The sequence below is a fragment of the Strongylocentrotus purpuratus genome, unplaced genomic scaffold (genome assembly GCF_000002235.5).
Source record: "Strongylocentrotus purpuratus isolate Spur 01 unplaced genomic scaffold, Spur_5.0 spur5_scaffold_9, whole genome shotgun sequence".
Classification (NCBI taxonomy): Eukaryota; Metazoa; Echinodermata; class Echinoidea; order Camarodonta; family Strongylocentrotidae; genus Strongylocentrotus; species Strongylocentrotus purpuratus.
Window position 1 is genome coordinate 948,870 of NW_022145615.1, and position 13,864 is coordinate 962,733.

At 37.0% G+C, this 13,864-nt stretch overlaps 1 protein-coding gene and 1 long non-coding RNA gene across 12 annotated transcripts in view; one reads left to right on the plus strand and one right to left on the minus strand.

Annotated features, from left to right (window-relative positions):
• LOC574669 (rho guanine nucleotide exchange factor 28) overlaps positions 1-13,864 on the plus strand; it is a 195,924-nt gene that overhangs the window by 53,010 nt on the left and 129,050 nt on the right. The gene's annotated exons all lie outside the window — the stretch shown is intronic.
• Positions 1,768-13,027, minus strand: LOC115920771. Its single transcript, XR_004062534.1, has 3 exons — positions 12,764-13,027; positions 4,217-4,297; positions 1,768-2,440 (listed from the first exon to the last, which is right to left on the minus strand). It is a non-coding gene; the product is annotated as an uncharacterized LOC115920771 (long non-coding RNA).

Here is a 13,864-nt window from a genome sequence, read left to right on the forward strand (position 1 = left end):
AGGGTCCCTGATGATTTCTTATCTGCATCGGAAAGAGATGAGCTGCTTTATGTAGTAACTTGTATGCAGAAACATACTGCACCCTCTTTTCTCTGGAATAAATGGGTAGACTGAGGGCAAAGATTTAATTATCGGTGGAGAGCATCAGCTATTTTCTGGCTCCCACGCACCAAGGGTAAGTGCAGAAGGAGGTTAGAAAATGGGTGAAGGATATGAGAATGGAAAGAATTGTGGATATTTCTACAGTCTTGAGATTAACCGTAGGGTGCAAAATTGCAATATGCATTAAGCTCTGATGATCCGTGGGCGTTTCACATTAACGGAATGGTGGGGAGATCAGATGAGTTTGTTTTTTCGGCCGGAGCGATGTAGCAGAAAATTGGCACAATACTACAATTAAACAGGCAATTTGTTGTATCTGATGAGGGTTGGGCTGTTATATCGTTTAGAATTTAGAGGTTTATTGTCAACTTGTTGATGTTATCTGCTGAGAGCCAGGAGAAGCCTTCTCTCCCGAAACTGATGAAATAACAAGATATGAAGTTATCTTCTTTCAACAAAATTTAAATGATTTTTTCTTGATATAATGTAGGTTTTTAAATGTAAGTATATTAAAACCATTGTCAAGTATAATGAGCAACAGGAATATCAAGCAAAGGAAGCATGTAATAGGCTTCTACATGTATCTTACTGGAAGGAAAATTGAATGAATTGATAGGCCCTTTTTATCTTCGTGAAACAATATTGGTAAGAACAAAAATGTCTATCCAGAAGATAAGTATTTGTGTAACAAAAGAAACAAGCACAGAAATCATGTCTAACGCATTAATAATAACACTTGAGAAAACGAAACCCATTGGAAAATTAGTGTTGATTTTAAAGGAAATTCAAAAGTATCACAAACTGAGTAGAAATATTTTGTGCTTAGAGTCAAAATATTGTTAACTGTTGCTCAACATTTCATCATACTAATTCAAGGCAAAGGTACATATATTTTGGAACTGTAAATGAACACATATGAAAGGTGCTCTTGACGTGAAGGGATGCTTAGAGGGGCCTAGTCTAATGTATCTTGCATAAATGCAGATTGCAATGTCTTCAGGCTTTATTTGTCAACGCAAAGCAATAAAGATGAGGTTATATTAGCTCAAGAATGAGGTACACTGGACATGGCTTTAAAAGGGGTAAAACGGCTACTGGGGAAGCCTTAGGGTGTAGAATGTCTGAGTGATTGATTAGAAAATGAAAAGAGAGAGTTTTGACAGGTCAAATTATTCACAGCACCTTTAATTCAGCTTTTTTAAAATGTAATTTGGTGATTGAAGGTTTTCAATAATCCTCCCTGATTATGTATTTTACTGCAGGGAATTTGCATTAAAAGAGCAAATGTATTGCAGATGTAAGGAATGAAATAGAGAATTTTGGGGAGAATATAGACCCCTTGTAGGTGTGCCTGGTGTGCCTAGGTGTCCATATTAAGATATAAAGGTCAAGTTTGTATTTTACATCACTAGAGTAATTGATATGCTTGCTTTTTTCTAAGATATTGTTAAGGGATAGGATATGTAGGTCATCTATACAAGGCATATATCTGAACTTGGGTGATAGATGAGATGTGAGTAGGTGGTGTGGATTAGGAAACGTATGGTTTGAAAAAAGACAAGGAATAAAAGGGAGAGGTGCATGTTGGAGGCGGGGAAAAGATATATGTAGATGTGAGAAATGGATTGATTGATTGAGAGAGGGAGAGAGAGAGAGAGCGAGAGGGGGGGGGGGGGGGGGGGGAGAGAGAGAAGAAAGAAGGAAAGCAAGTTGATTGAAGTATTAAAAGACCTTGATGGAATTAACAAAGATATAGCGGTAGCGGGAGATAGGGATTGAGCAATGTAGGAAATAGATGACGGGACATCATATTTCTAAATTGGGAATACCTTTGTGAATTGCCTTCAGTAATCTTAGATGAAACATTAAACATTACCAAGTGGGATGCAAGATGAAACCTAAAACATTGCCTCTGGCATATCCAGGGGTAGTTCAGTCGGGTGCATTCAGACATTTTCTGTATGAAGCATTGAAAAGCTGGTAATGCAACATCTTCAAATCACTCATGTTCCAATTATAGGGAGGCATGGTTAAGTGTATCTGTTTACAGAGGAAGAGGAGGGGGAGGGGGAGGGGGGTAGATAGCTGGAAGGTAGACGTGCTTGAAGATGTTATTTCAGTGAGATACATTCATAAATGCATCCTTGAGATTGATTGGCCATCCCAGATACTCTCAAGGGCCTGTTTTCCAACCTGCCCACATGTCAGTGGAGCGTGTCGTAAGATGATTACAATCGATCCCCCGCATCATCCAATTAGAGCTCTCCATTTAGGTTGCCAATTTGCCTGCTTATTTGTCCATCATCGGCATAAGGATGTCCTCACCTCGGGTCTGATGCTGAAAGAATTTTAACAAATTTCAATGTCATATTCAAATCACAGAGATTCCATAATGATGGAAGCATGTAGTAATCAGTGAAGAAATTTCAGTGTGATGAATGATTCAGTAGTCAAAAACAACAGAAGAGCACTCAAAAATTAAGAAAAAGAGCTCTTTAAAAAAAAAAACGGACTTAAATGAAAGAATGAGAAATTAGCAAGAAAAGTTGACTTATAATATAGCAAATCTGAAACACCACGGGTGAAGAAAAAAAAGGCAATTTTTTACTCCATGATCGATACAGTCAAAACACTTAACTGTCTGCGCCGGAGTTTATAGGAGGATAGAGATTTCAAATGTAGCAAAGCAAAAGAGGTATAAAGTCTTCTCAAGAGTTTAACCTATTCAACTTCATCAGATAAACCAAAATCATGCAACATTTGTCATGTTTTTGTAGTTCTTAACATTTGGATTGAATTTCATTTGATTTTCTGAAATTTTAAAATCATTTATTACCATTTATTATATCAACTCAAGATGACTTTCTAGCGCATTTGAAATCAAGATCAGTCATCGTGTAGGTTGGTTTGACGTATCTCATAACGTCATGGAAACGACATTTGGTAAGAATGGTTTGAAGAAGAGAACTGGGTCACTACTTAGTGACTTGAAGATGGTATATCAGTGTCTTCACTCAAAGTAAGTGGAGTGCTACTAATCCCAAAACGTCTTGGTACAATTGAATTATTTCTCATTTGCCTCACTCTCCCTCCCAGCCTCCTCCTCCTCCTCTCCCTCTCAGCCTCCCCCTTCCCCCTCCCTGCCCCTCTCCTCCTCCTTCCCCCTCTCTGCCTCCTCCCCCTCCTCACCTCATCCCTTCCCTCACCTCTTCCCCCCTACCTCCCTCCCCCTCTGATTGCCAGTTGAAAATGGTGTTAATTGATTCCTATCACTCCATTAAGCACAGGAGGGCATGGTACCTCAGAGCCTCCTCCCTCCCCCTCCTCCTCCCCACCCCCCCTCCCCACCTCCCCCCTCCCCACCTCTTCCCCTCCCTTCCTCCCTCCACCCTCCACCCTCCACCCTCCACCCTCCACCCTCCGATTGCCAGTTCACAATGGTGTTAATTGATTCCTATCACTCCATTAAGCACAGGAGTGCATGGCGCCTGCCTCGGTGCTGGAGTATCCATTAGTCCTTAGGGACAAGAAATCATGAACTTGACTTTGGGTTGGTTACACAGATTTCCATTAGCTTCTAAAGGTCTTCTCAACCTCTTACATGGATGAAAGATGAAGTCCTTCCAGGAATCTACATGCAAGACTGCAAAATAATTATATCTCTGGAACAGACCTGGTTGAAATTAAGCTGAGAAATGAGCAAAGATGGAAAATTAAATTAAGCTGAACAGCAAAGCGAATGACTTGCTAAGAGCCAGAGCAAATACTGATATCATTTTACACAGAGTTACCATTCTTCAGGCGCTTGGCAGATGACGTTATCTCAATTATGCCTATAGATGCCTTTAATGTACCGGTAAGCAATTTTCTGGAAGTTCTTTTTTTGTTTTTCTCATTCTTACAACTCATTCTATGATTAAAAGAAAAGAAAAAATTCAGAGTGACTTGGCAATTTTTTATTGAGAATGCCTTTTTATAAAAAGAAGTTGTGAGAAAATTGGCGTACATGTACCTCAAATAATCAGATGACGAAGGAAACCTGATCATGTACTATCCCTATGGTGATGATGATGTCATTGTGAAAAAGGACTGTAATTCTATCTCTAAAACTTACCATTTACATCATCTCAGGATTGACTTGTGATGTCTTGCGTTGGAAGTTGGAAGTCATTCAATTTAAAGAGAAGGTTGAGTTCTGGGAAGAGGTGAAAAATAAATTGTGAGCATTACTCATTCTTATTATGCAAGTGTGGAAGAACATCAGTTAAGACTTGTTCCCTGAAAAGCATGGCTCTTCAAATGCCTTCATATTCTAAATATACATGTAACATCGTAAAAATCGGGGGCCGGCTTTTAACGCCACGTGTTCGTGTAGTCCCATATACATCTTTCTGTGCAAGTGTTTGTAACTTTACCAAGACTTGGCCAAAATTCTTATCATTTTGATGATTCCAGAACCTTGCAATACACACAAATTCTTATATGCTAGATGATCAACCTGTTCTGGTCGGTTCCACACCGTTTCTTTCACAATGCAATCGCATGACCAGAACTCAACTTCATCTTTAAACAAGATGGAGTGAGGAATTGAACAAGCCATATGAACTCGGACGGGAGAAGCTGAACATTATTTGCCCTTTAGGAAATATGTGTGGACAGGCAGACTTTAGATATTTATAGAGAGAATGTGATATTTAACATTGTATCGGTTGTCATGGGAATAGATGATGGCATGAGATGTGGTTATCTACCTATCAGATTCCATATATATATCGATTGGGAGCAAATTTGGATTGGCTATAGTGATTGGAGTATTGAAGATAAATGGAGGAATTCAACTGAATGAAAAGTGAAATTGAACAGTAGGGAGGGGCTCAGTTATATAACACACAGAAGTACATAACAACAGTCAAGGAAGTAAGGGAATGGAAAAAAAGGAGGAGGAGAGAGAGAAAGAGAGAGAGAGAGAGAGAGAGTGGGGATGACAGATAGAGAGAGAGAGAGAGCGTGAAAAGGGAAGATAAAGAGATGGGAGAGAAAGAGAGAGAAACCGGAGAGAGAAACGGGAGAGAGAGAGAAAAAAAATAGGAGAGAAAGATAGAAAGTAGGAGAGAAAGAGAGAGAGAGAGAGAGAGAGAGAGAGAGGGGGATAGAAAGAAAATAAGAAAAAGGAAGGCAGATGAATAGACAGACTGAAAGACAGATCCAGCTAAGGTAGTCATGCAGCTGTAAATAAAATAATTTGGTTGCCTGGGAAAAATAGTAGGCAAACAAAACTGAAATAGAAATGCTTAATAATAATATCTTCATATCTTCAGCTGCAAGCTAGTGTGAAGTTTGAACTCCAATACATAGTAAGGCTCCAATCACTTGCCATGGTACTTAGCAAATTTTTAAAATACAAACTTCTCTGGAGGAACCTGTGCCTTTGGTGTTTGTTTGTTTTTATGTGTATGTATGTTTTTTAAATATTTTTTTAAAATATTTTTTTTAAAGTACATGTATGACACCATAAACTTGTTGTTAATCTTCATCAACTTTGGGAATGTGTAGCTTATGTTTAGGTTTAGGGTTAGGTTTAGGGTTAGGTTTAGGGTTTGGTCCAGAGATGATGTTTCTTTTTTTCAGATGTATTTGTGCAGAACATCACAGCTTTGTCTTTATTATAGAAGTACATGTATATCATCATTATTGCACATTCAATCTTTTAATGAGAAAATTGCAAAGATTTCACGTAGTGAAAAGAAATAATGGTTTGGAAAAATGTGTTTTTCTCAAAAGTAACATTCTACACGCACTCCGTTCAACAGTTCTCTCATAGTCTAGCATGATATGCATTGCAATGTATGAAATTTCAAATGATGCCATTATAAGAGAGGATTGTGATCAGTTATATGGAATTTGAGATCATTTGATGGATGAGTCTAATCCCTCTGGAGGTTTGTTTGTTGATAAATTAGAATATTCATGAATCTCTGCCCACTGTAAAGTTTCCTTCCCAATCAATAATAGATAGGAGATAACCAGGGTTAGATAAAGTGATCTGGGTAATTGATTAATGCGGTGCCTTTCTCCATCAATATCCCAAGTGGTCTTTCCGTGACCACTCTAAAATTTATGGACTTTTCTGGGAGAAATACATCTACTGTCCATAATACACTAAATATTTGATGCAAACCTAATCTTGTAAAAGTAAAAAGAAAGGAAATATTAAAAAATTCAGGATACACAGCATCCCATGATGAGAGCCAGAAAGCTGTTAAGTCTTTGTTGTAGTAAATGTATGAGTTATGCCCTTCTTGCTCAGATGATTCATTCTTAAAGGGAAAGTTCACTCTGATGCAGAAAAAGAGAAAAACAGGTCAGTGAAAGTTTGAGAAAAATCTGATTAAAAACAAGAAAGTTACACATTTTTTAAGTTGCGATCAATCAAACACATATTGGCAAATCTGTGATGTATCTTCAAAAATGTATAACTTTCTTATTTTTAATTGGATTTTGCTCAAACTTTTTAATTATTTGTTTCTCTCTGATTTCTGCTTTTATTAGTACCAGCTAATTATCAAGGTGGACTTGAATTCCCCTTTAAAAACCCAGTACCTCCTGACAGGCACATGCATTATTCAACCTGCATACACACATTTCATTTTTAAGAGAAACGGGGGAAAAAAAGAGAAATTTTTCAATTTCTTCCAGTCAGTGCAGATTTTGTAAAGCCCATTTACTTGATATTGACAATTTGGCATCATTCATTAGCTGACCATTTCCTACTGGGGATAAGTAGTATTGCCCGCTTTATCAGCTTACGGAGCCTGGCGCTTCAGATTTATTTGCTTGGCAATCTCCCTTAATGCTCTTCAATTGGCCTTTCCCTAGTATTTTCGGCTAGCACCAATTGATCGGAACCGGCATTTGTCTGTCAGGGAGACATTTATCATTTGTCGAAATACCCCGGTGCACTGTGGGAGTAACTCCTGACAGAGTGAATCAGGATAATGGAATCAACGTAACAGATCCGTCCACAGAAAATGACCTATTTTTGTTTGCTGCTTGATGTATGTTAACATGTGTATCAAGAGAAGATATGGAAGCATTATGTAATTTTGTCTTGTATTAGTACAGTGAAACCTGTCTATAAAGACCACCCAAGGGAGACAGGAAAAGTGGTCTTCGTAGGCAGGTGGTCTTTATGTACAGGTTCTTTTAGTACACGTTTCATTGAGAAACCATTTTCAAGGTACACAAACAAATTTGGTCCGTGTAGACAGGTGGTTTTTCTATACAGGTGGTTACTAAAGCAGGTTTGACTGTTTAACAAATCCTTTAAGATATAAACATACAATAATAATTGGTCTTTAGGGTGATTTTGTCCTAAAGCTCTATAAGAGCCTCTCTGAATTAATTTCTGTCATTGTATGTTACGACCCTCTTTAGATATAATAATAATGGTTTATTTATTTTAAATGATGCATCGCATCCTGAGGGCTGAATTGTATAATAATTTTACACAAATTATTTGCATGATGAAATAATACACAAAATATAATCATAAAGAATAAAGGCTATAATAACTACATTGGGTAAAAAGTGAAAGTTGGATTAAGTTATGAAATTTTGACATGTCACATCTTCAAAGTCGATGTTCGAGAGGGTCATGACATTTAAAGGGATCCGGTAACTTTGTCTCAGATTCTGAAACAAAATTTTGGATTTAGCTAATGATGCAATGATAATTATAAACCTTTAGGTAAGTCAGGAACCCCATTATTTTTACAAGCCGATCGCCTGTCTGATTATCAAGATATTTATGATTGGAATTACAAATTTTGAAAACCGTTCGCCTGACGGTTTTCATAACACTACAGTCTATTGGGGAAAACGAGTATGGTAAAACCGGTCACTCAAAGATGTTTACTTTTTTGAGGCACTTCTTGATCATTTTGAAGCGCAATTTTTTTAGGGCTTCAATATTACACCATATCACAGGCACTGATAACACGTAGGGCCGTGTATCTCAGATTTAACATTGTTAAACGATCCCTTTAAGACGGCAGTTAAGATGCATTGAACTTGTTTCGATCAGAGAACGTGACAAGTTGAGGAGACATCAAGGCAATGCCTTTAGGACTCTGCCCCCGCTGGATTGGATAGGGCATTTCCAATGTTTGAACAGCTTTACCTTAACCACACAAGTTTTATTTTACTATTTGTGTGATTATTTAGATGCTCAATCATGAAGATTTCTTGATGGTTATATATCATATCTAACCACCCGATGTCCCTTCTTTTGAGCTGTGTTCAAAGTCAGATCGTCCATTTGATGGTTGGCTTCATGCTCGAGGAATCGTAATCAGGTTGATTTTAATGATGCTCTTTTGCCCTTCAAGAGTGTAATTTTAGCCTTGTGATGTGCCTAATTGCACACAAAGATGCCTTACTTTCAGGCTCTTTTTGCTAGTTTGTGTCCATACCTGTTTTTAAGGTCATTTTCTGCCTCTTTGCTTATTTTTTTCCTTTTTCCGATCCCTATGGTTGCAAGAGGTCTCATTAAGCTTATAACACGAAGCTACCAGACCTGAAGGCCTTTCTCTATGTTATTTCTAATGGATGTTCAAGTTTGTATGCTAATGATCAAAGGCCCCTTCCTGCATTTGAAGGAAAAGCATCATTATCTGCATTTTAAGGAGGATATCAGAACACACCTCCTTGCTCCTCCAACATCCAAGGACACGATTAACTAGTTCAGCTGTTTCCCAGTCGGCCATTTTGAAAAGGCCCATTAAGAAATATGTTTTAAAAAGTTGTTTTGAAAATATTGCATATTCATTGTGAAGCAAATGATGGGTCAGCAGTTTCAGTCACAATTTTAATGAATGATGTTTACAATGTGTGTGGGAGTTTTGTATGTGGTATGTTGACATATGTTTTCCTGTCTTCTATTAACGATGTCTTTTACGTAAATTAAAAATGCTTTTTGTTTTTTTGATATACTATATGTCTTTCATCTCAATATGAAATATGGAAATGCCTTTGTTGATAGATATTGCTCAGGCCTTTTCTCGGTGTGTCATATGTCATATCTTGGTAAACAAGAAAGAAGAGAATGATTTGTTCACTATCATTACAAGTTGTATTTTTTAAGTACCAGGGTATATAAGAATAAGATATATTAAGTGAATTCTTCAGTGTTGTTGAATTATGTAGTAAAAAAAATGTGTTTTGTTTTATTGATATGATCTTCTCTTTATTAGAGCAGAATGCAATTTAAAATATCTTTTAAAACTGCAATATTCAAAACTTTTACAAGGATGATACTATATTTTGGGAAAGGGTTAGTTTTTTCAGACAGTACTGACGATTTTTAAATTATTGGATTTGGATTGAAATAAAATAACCTATTGTTTTGGTCTGAATTGACAGTATAAAGGCACCATAACAAATAAATTTCATAAAAATCTTACCTTTGAGTAGTTCACCGTGTATTAGATTGATATGCCTATTGAATTTTGCAAAACTGATATTCAGTTTTATCACATTATATTGATACATTTTCTCTCTTTTTATTCAGGATTAAAAGTACCGACCCACTTACTATTTTCTGCTCGGTCTATTTAAATGCAAATTTATCAATAGACCTCCAAGGTTATACCGAGTGCAGGTTTTGTTTACAAATTTGGAGTAGAAATGAATTTGTGCTTGGTGCATGGAGGTAATATTACATGGGTTCTATTTGTAGTTATTCAGAGGTCAAATTCCACTCTTTGACTGCTGTGTTTATTCCTGATTGCTGCTAATATCACACTCTGTTTAGTACTCCACATTCCATTCTGCGAGGGAATATATCGCTCTGTTTTTCATTAACAGAGAGAGAGAGGGGGAGGGAGGGGAAGAAGGAGAAGGAGAGAGGGAGAGCGAGTCTGAGTATATAGAAATATGGAAAGAGAGGGAGAGAAGGAGGGAGAGAGCTCTAGAGATAGAGATAAAGAGAGGGAGAGAGGGGGAGGGAACATCATACACTCAATAGAAGAAACATTCTATAGATGAAAATACATTTAACAAAATGTATATTTGTATGAATCAGCCAGTGCTGGTAATCTCCCCCTAAAACATATGAATTTATTTTTTGAATTTGCAAATTATTATTTTAATTTTTACCTGATCCCCAGCTGCGATAAATTTTGAATGCATGTTCATAATTTGGGATACAGTGTAAGCTTGATGCCCTGAACATTAAAGCCTCCATCTTAACTTATCATTGAAGAGGGTCATCTTGACAAATAATTTAGGACCACATTTTCAAGCCCCCCCCTCCCCCCACATCTACTTTTGTTGCTGTTTTGCATTCCAACAAGGTCTCGTTCATGCAGAGGCAGACAAACATTCAGTATAAAATTAAACTTTGAACCCTGTAAAGTAATGGTATGCAATAATATTCATGGTTTATGTCATATACTGATCAAATATAAGATCTATAATTTCAATTCCGGGAATAACATCTTAACAGGATCTCCATGTCTCCATGTCAATAAGCATTTATATACAACAATGATTCAAAGCGGAACAGTAGTTTTTAAAGCTTCAAGTATATTGTTGTCATCTAGTCTTGTGACTATCTGATGGTTTTTGCCCTTAATATCTTGTATTTCTTTAAATGCTGATGTCTCTTTTGAAAAATTAGAAAATTCAAACTGAAGATCACATTAAAACATAGTAAGATACTTATACTCCTTTTACTCCTGATTATACATAGCTCTAAAAGAAAGCCAAGGCCTGAATGATATGAAGTCATTCATTGTTGACATAAACTTTGTACAGTTCATGATTTTACATTGCTGCAAATGGTTGTGGTCACATATACATGTAGTGAGAATACACTTTGGCCGTACATTGTTATCCATGTGGTTTATACCCCTTTTAATATGTAACTTCAGCTGGCAATATATTATAATTTGAATTGTTTCCATACTTTGCATACAGAGGTTGTTAGCACAACCTTTATACCGCGTTCCAGGCAAGGCAGAACTAATCATAGCTCATGTGTACCAACACAAAATGTTACTTGACAAAAGAAAGTAAATAGGGACTTTATGATTTGCAAATCGAAAAAGTCCCTAATGACATTGCATTTGGAACAGCCGAATGTAATGGCCCATCACCAGATCGGCTGTAGAGGAAACAGTGATTAATTTGAATACATGACTATAACGGTCCATTGCATGATAAATGCGGATGATGAATTAACTTCCTCGCCTGTTTGGGCCCAAGCTTCAAGTACATACAGGCATTCTTGTAATACAGTGAAGTCATCATGAATTTTTTGGTTATTGATTTGGAATATGAGAAACTGGCTCCGTTCAAAGTCTGATCTGAAGTATTTACCAAGTGGGCAATGTCATGCCTGAGTACTGATCTCGAGGAGCTCTACCAAGTACGTGGGAATCGGTCTGTGCCTGATGATACATAGACATTTGATAGATACGAACATGTAATTCAAACAGATCAATTTAGTTCTTAATAGCCAAAGCTTTATGGGTTATTTGCATAATGGCAGTGCTTATGTTGTGTGGTTGGATTAGCAAATGCCTGTGGTACCAGTCAGTGCGTTGTATATATCCTGGTACTAGTAATTAGTTACATCCGTATTCACTGCAAGATACAAGTACCAATATTCAGAATGCATCGCCAAAGTGAGTATTAGTTTCTGTATTTTGTTATGAAAGAATTTGCAAGGTGCATGCAGACTGGATGAAATATCATAATAAGATGGTCATCATCTGCTGTAAAAATAGAATTTATCGCATGTACCAAAGTGTACATTCTTTAATTCAAATCATTTTACTCTCCAACTAAATTGATCAAGTTTATTTTGCCTATTTCTTCAGTCACCCCGGCAAACTGAATCTAAACTGACTCTTTTTTTGTTACCATTTGGTGTAATTTCTCATTTGATCTATTGTCAATCTGGCATTGGTAGGCGTGACAAGGTTCTTCACTAGTAATTGTATACTGATTCTAGCGTATTTTTATTCTGATTAATAGGCAAGACTATGAAATCATGCTAATGATTTTGTTTGATCAGGGTATAGCTTTGGTCTTGGAGGTCTTGAAAAATAGGTACACATTGTTCGGAGACGTATGCTTGCAGTTAGAAATATGTTTTGATAGCTATAATACTCATACGACGACGGTGCACGTTTTAACTCGAAAATGACAATATTGAGGTCTCTCCATAACTTTTTACCTGTCAATTCAGCTGAGTTGATAAACCTGTTACATGCATATTCAAGTAATAGTGTATGTTCTAACTTTAAAATGACAATATTTTGGTTTTTCCATAAATTTTTACAAGTCAAATCAGTTGAGCAACTTGAGCTTGAGCTGATAAACCTGTTAAATGCATATTTGAGAAGTTGTTTTATAAGGTGAGAAAAAAAATCCCAGATAAAGAAAATAACATGCATTTGATTCTCTATATACAGTACATGAGGTGTGATAAATCATGGAAGTGGGTAATTCTATCCACTGTGTCCTTAAGAGCTGCAGAGAAACCTCATGTCCTAACACCTCTGAATGACATGATATAATGCTGTATGATCTCTCGTGTCTTGATTGAGCTTCAACAAGTGTATCTATCTCTCTCTCTCCTCAAGAGACTACATACCTTCCCCTATTAGTCTGGAGGACATTGGTTGAATAATGGTCCAAATCAGATCAGTGACGGAGGTATTCAGATCAATGGTCAGTCATCCTCATTATTCCAAGGCCCACTAGCCATTGGTTGCGTCCATCCATGGTCCAGCAGACCACTCCGGACTGTGTCTTCTCATCCCCTGTGAATGAGGTTATTACAGTTTGATGAGGATTATACAAGTTCTGAGAATAGTAACGTTTGTATGCCAAACTGAGCCATAAAACCCTGTTTTATTTTGTGTTCACCTTGTTAAAATCATTCAGCCGTTACTGGGAGCGGGATATCTCTTGTTGTCACTCTTGTTTTCTTCTTTTGAGGGTAAGGCTTTTTGTTACAAATAGGACTATACCAAAGTGGCTTAGTTCATTTCTGCAGAATGGCGTGTCCCGGGGCATCGTGTTCCGAAACTGTCCTGACATATATCCCATTGAAATGCATGTTAAATATAATGTTTGCATTTCAAATAATGTAATGTGATTATGATGGTTTTGTGAAACGCTTCCCTAGATTCTTACTGTTTCTTAGTTAGTATTCTTTTCATTTCCCCCCTTTTTATAAAAGTTTTTGTGTTGGCTCGCATCCCCTGCATGCATTGAGGCGGGTCATGTTTCTTGAAGTTGAAGGTGTTCCATCATGTATTGTCTGTACCTGGTAGTAATTGCATAATAGACAGCTCAGTGGCAGCAAGCATGTTGGAATGTCACATCTAGACCAGAAAAAAAGGAAATAAAAGAAAAGAAAATGAGACAAGGATTTAGGACTGACCTGGACTGACCTGGCAGAAGTTTTAATACCAAGGTATTCTGTTATACCTGATGTCACAGTAAATACTGTCCCCCTCTTAAGCCTGGTCGTGTATTGAATAGCTTGTGATGTACATATAGTGTGTGCTCTTATCTTGCGAAGAAGTGTGTATGTGTTACTGAGAAAAGATCGAAATTTTGGTAGACTACAATGAGATCTTCTCTGATTTTGTTTAAAGAAATTCAGTTTGAGAAAAGCTATCAGACTTAACAGCAGTTATTTTAGTTTTATCACTTGACAATAATAAAAACATAATTATGTGTTTGC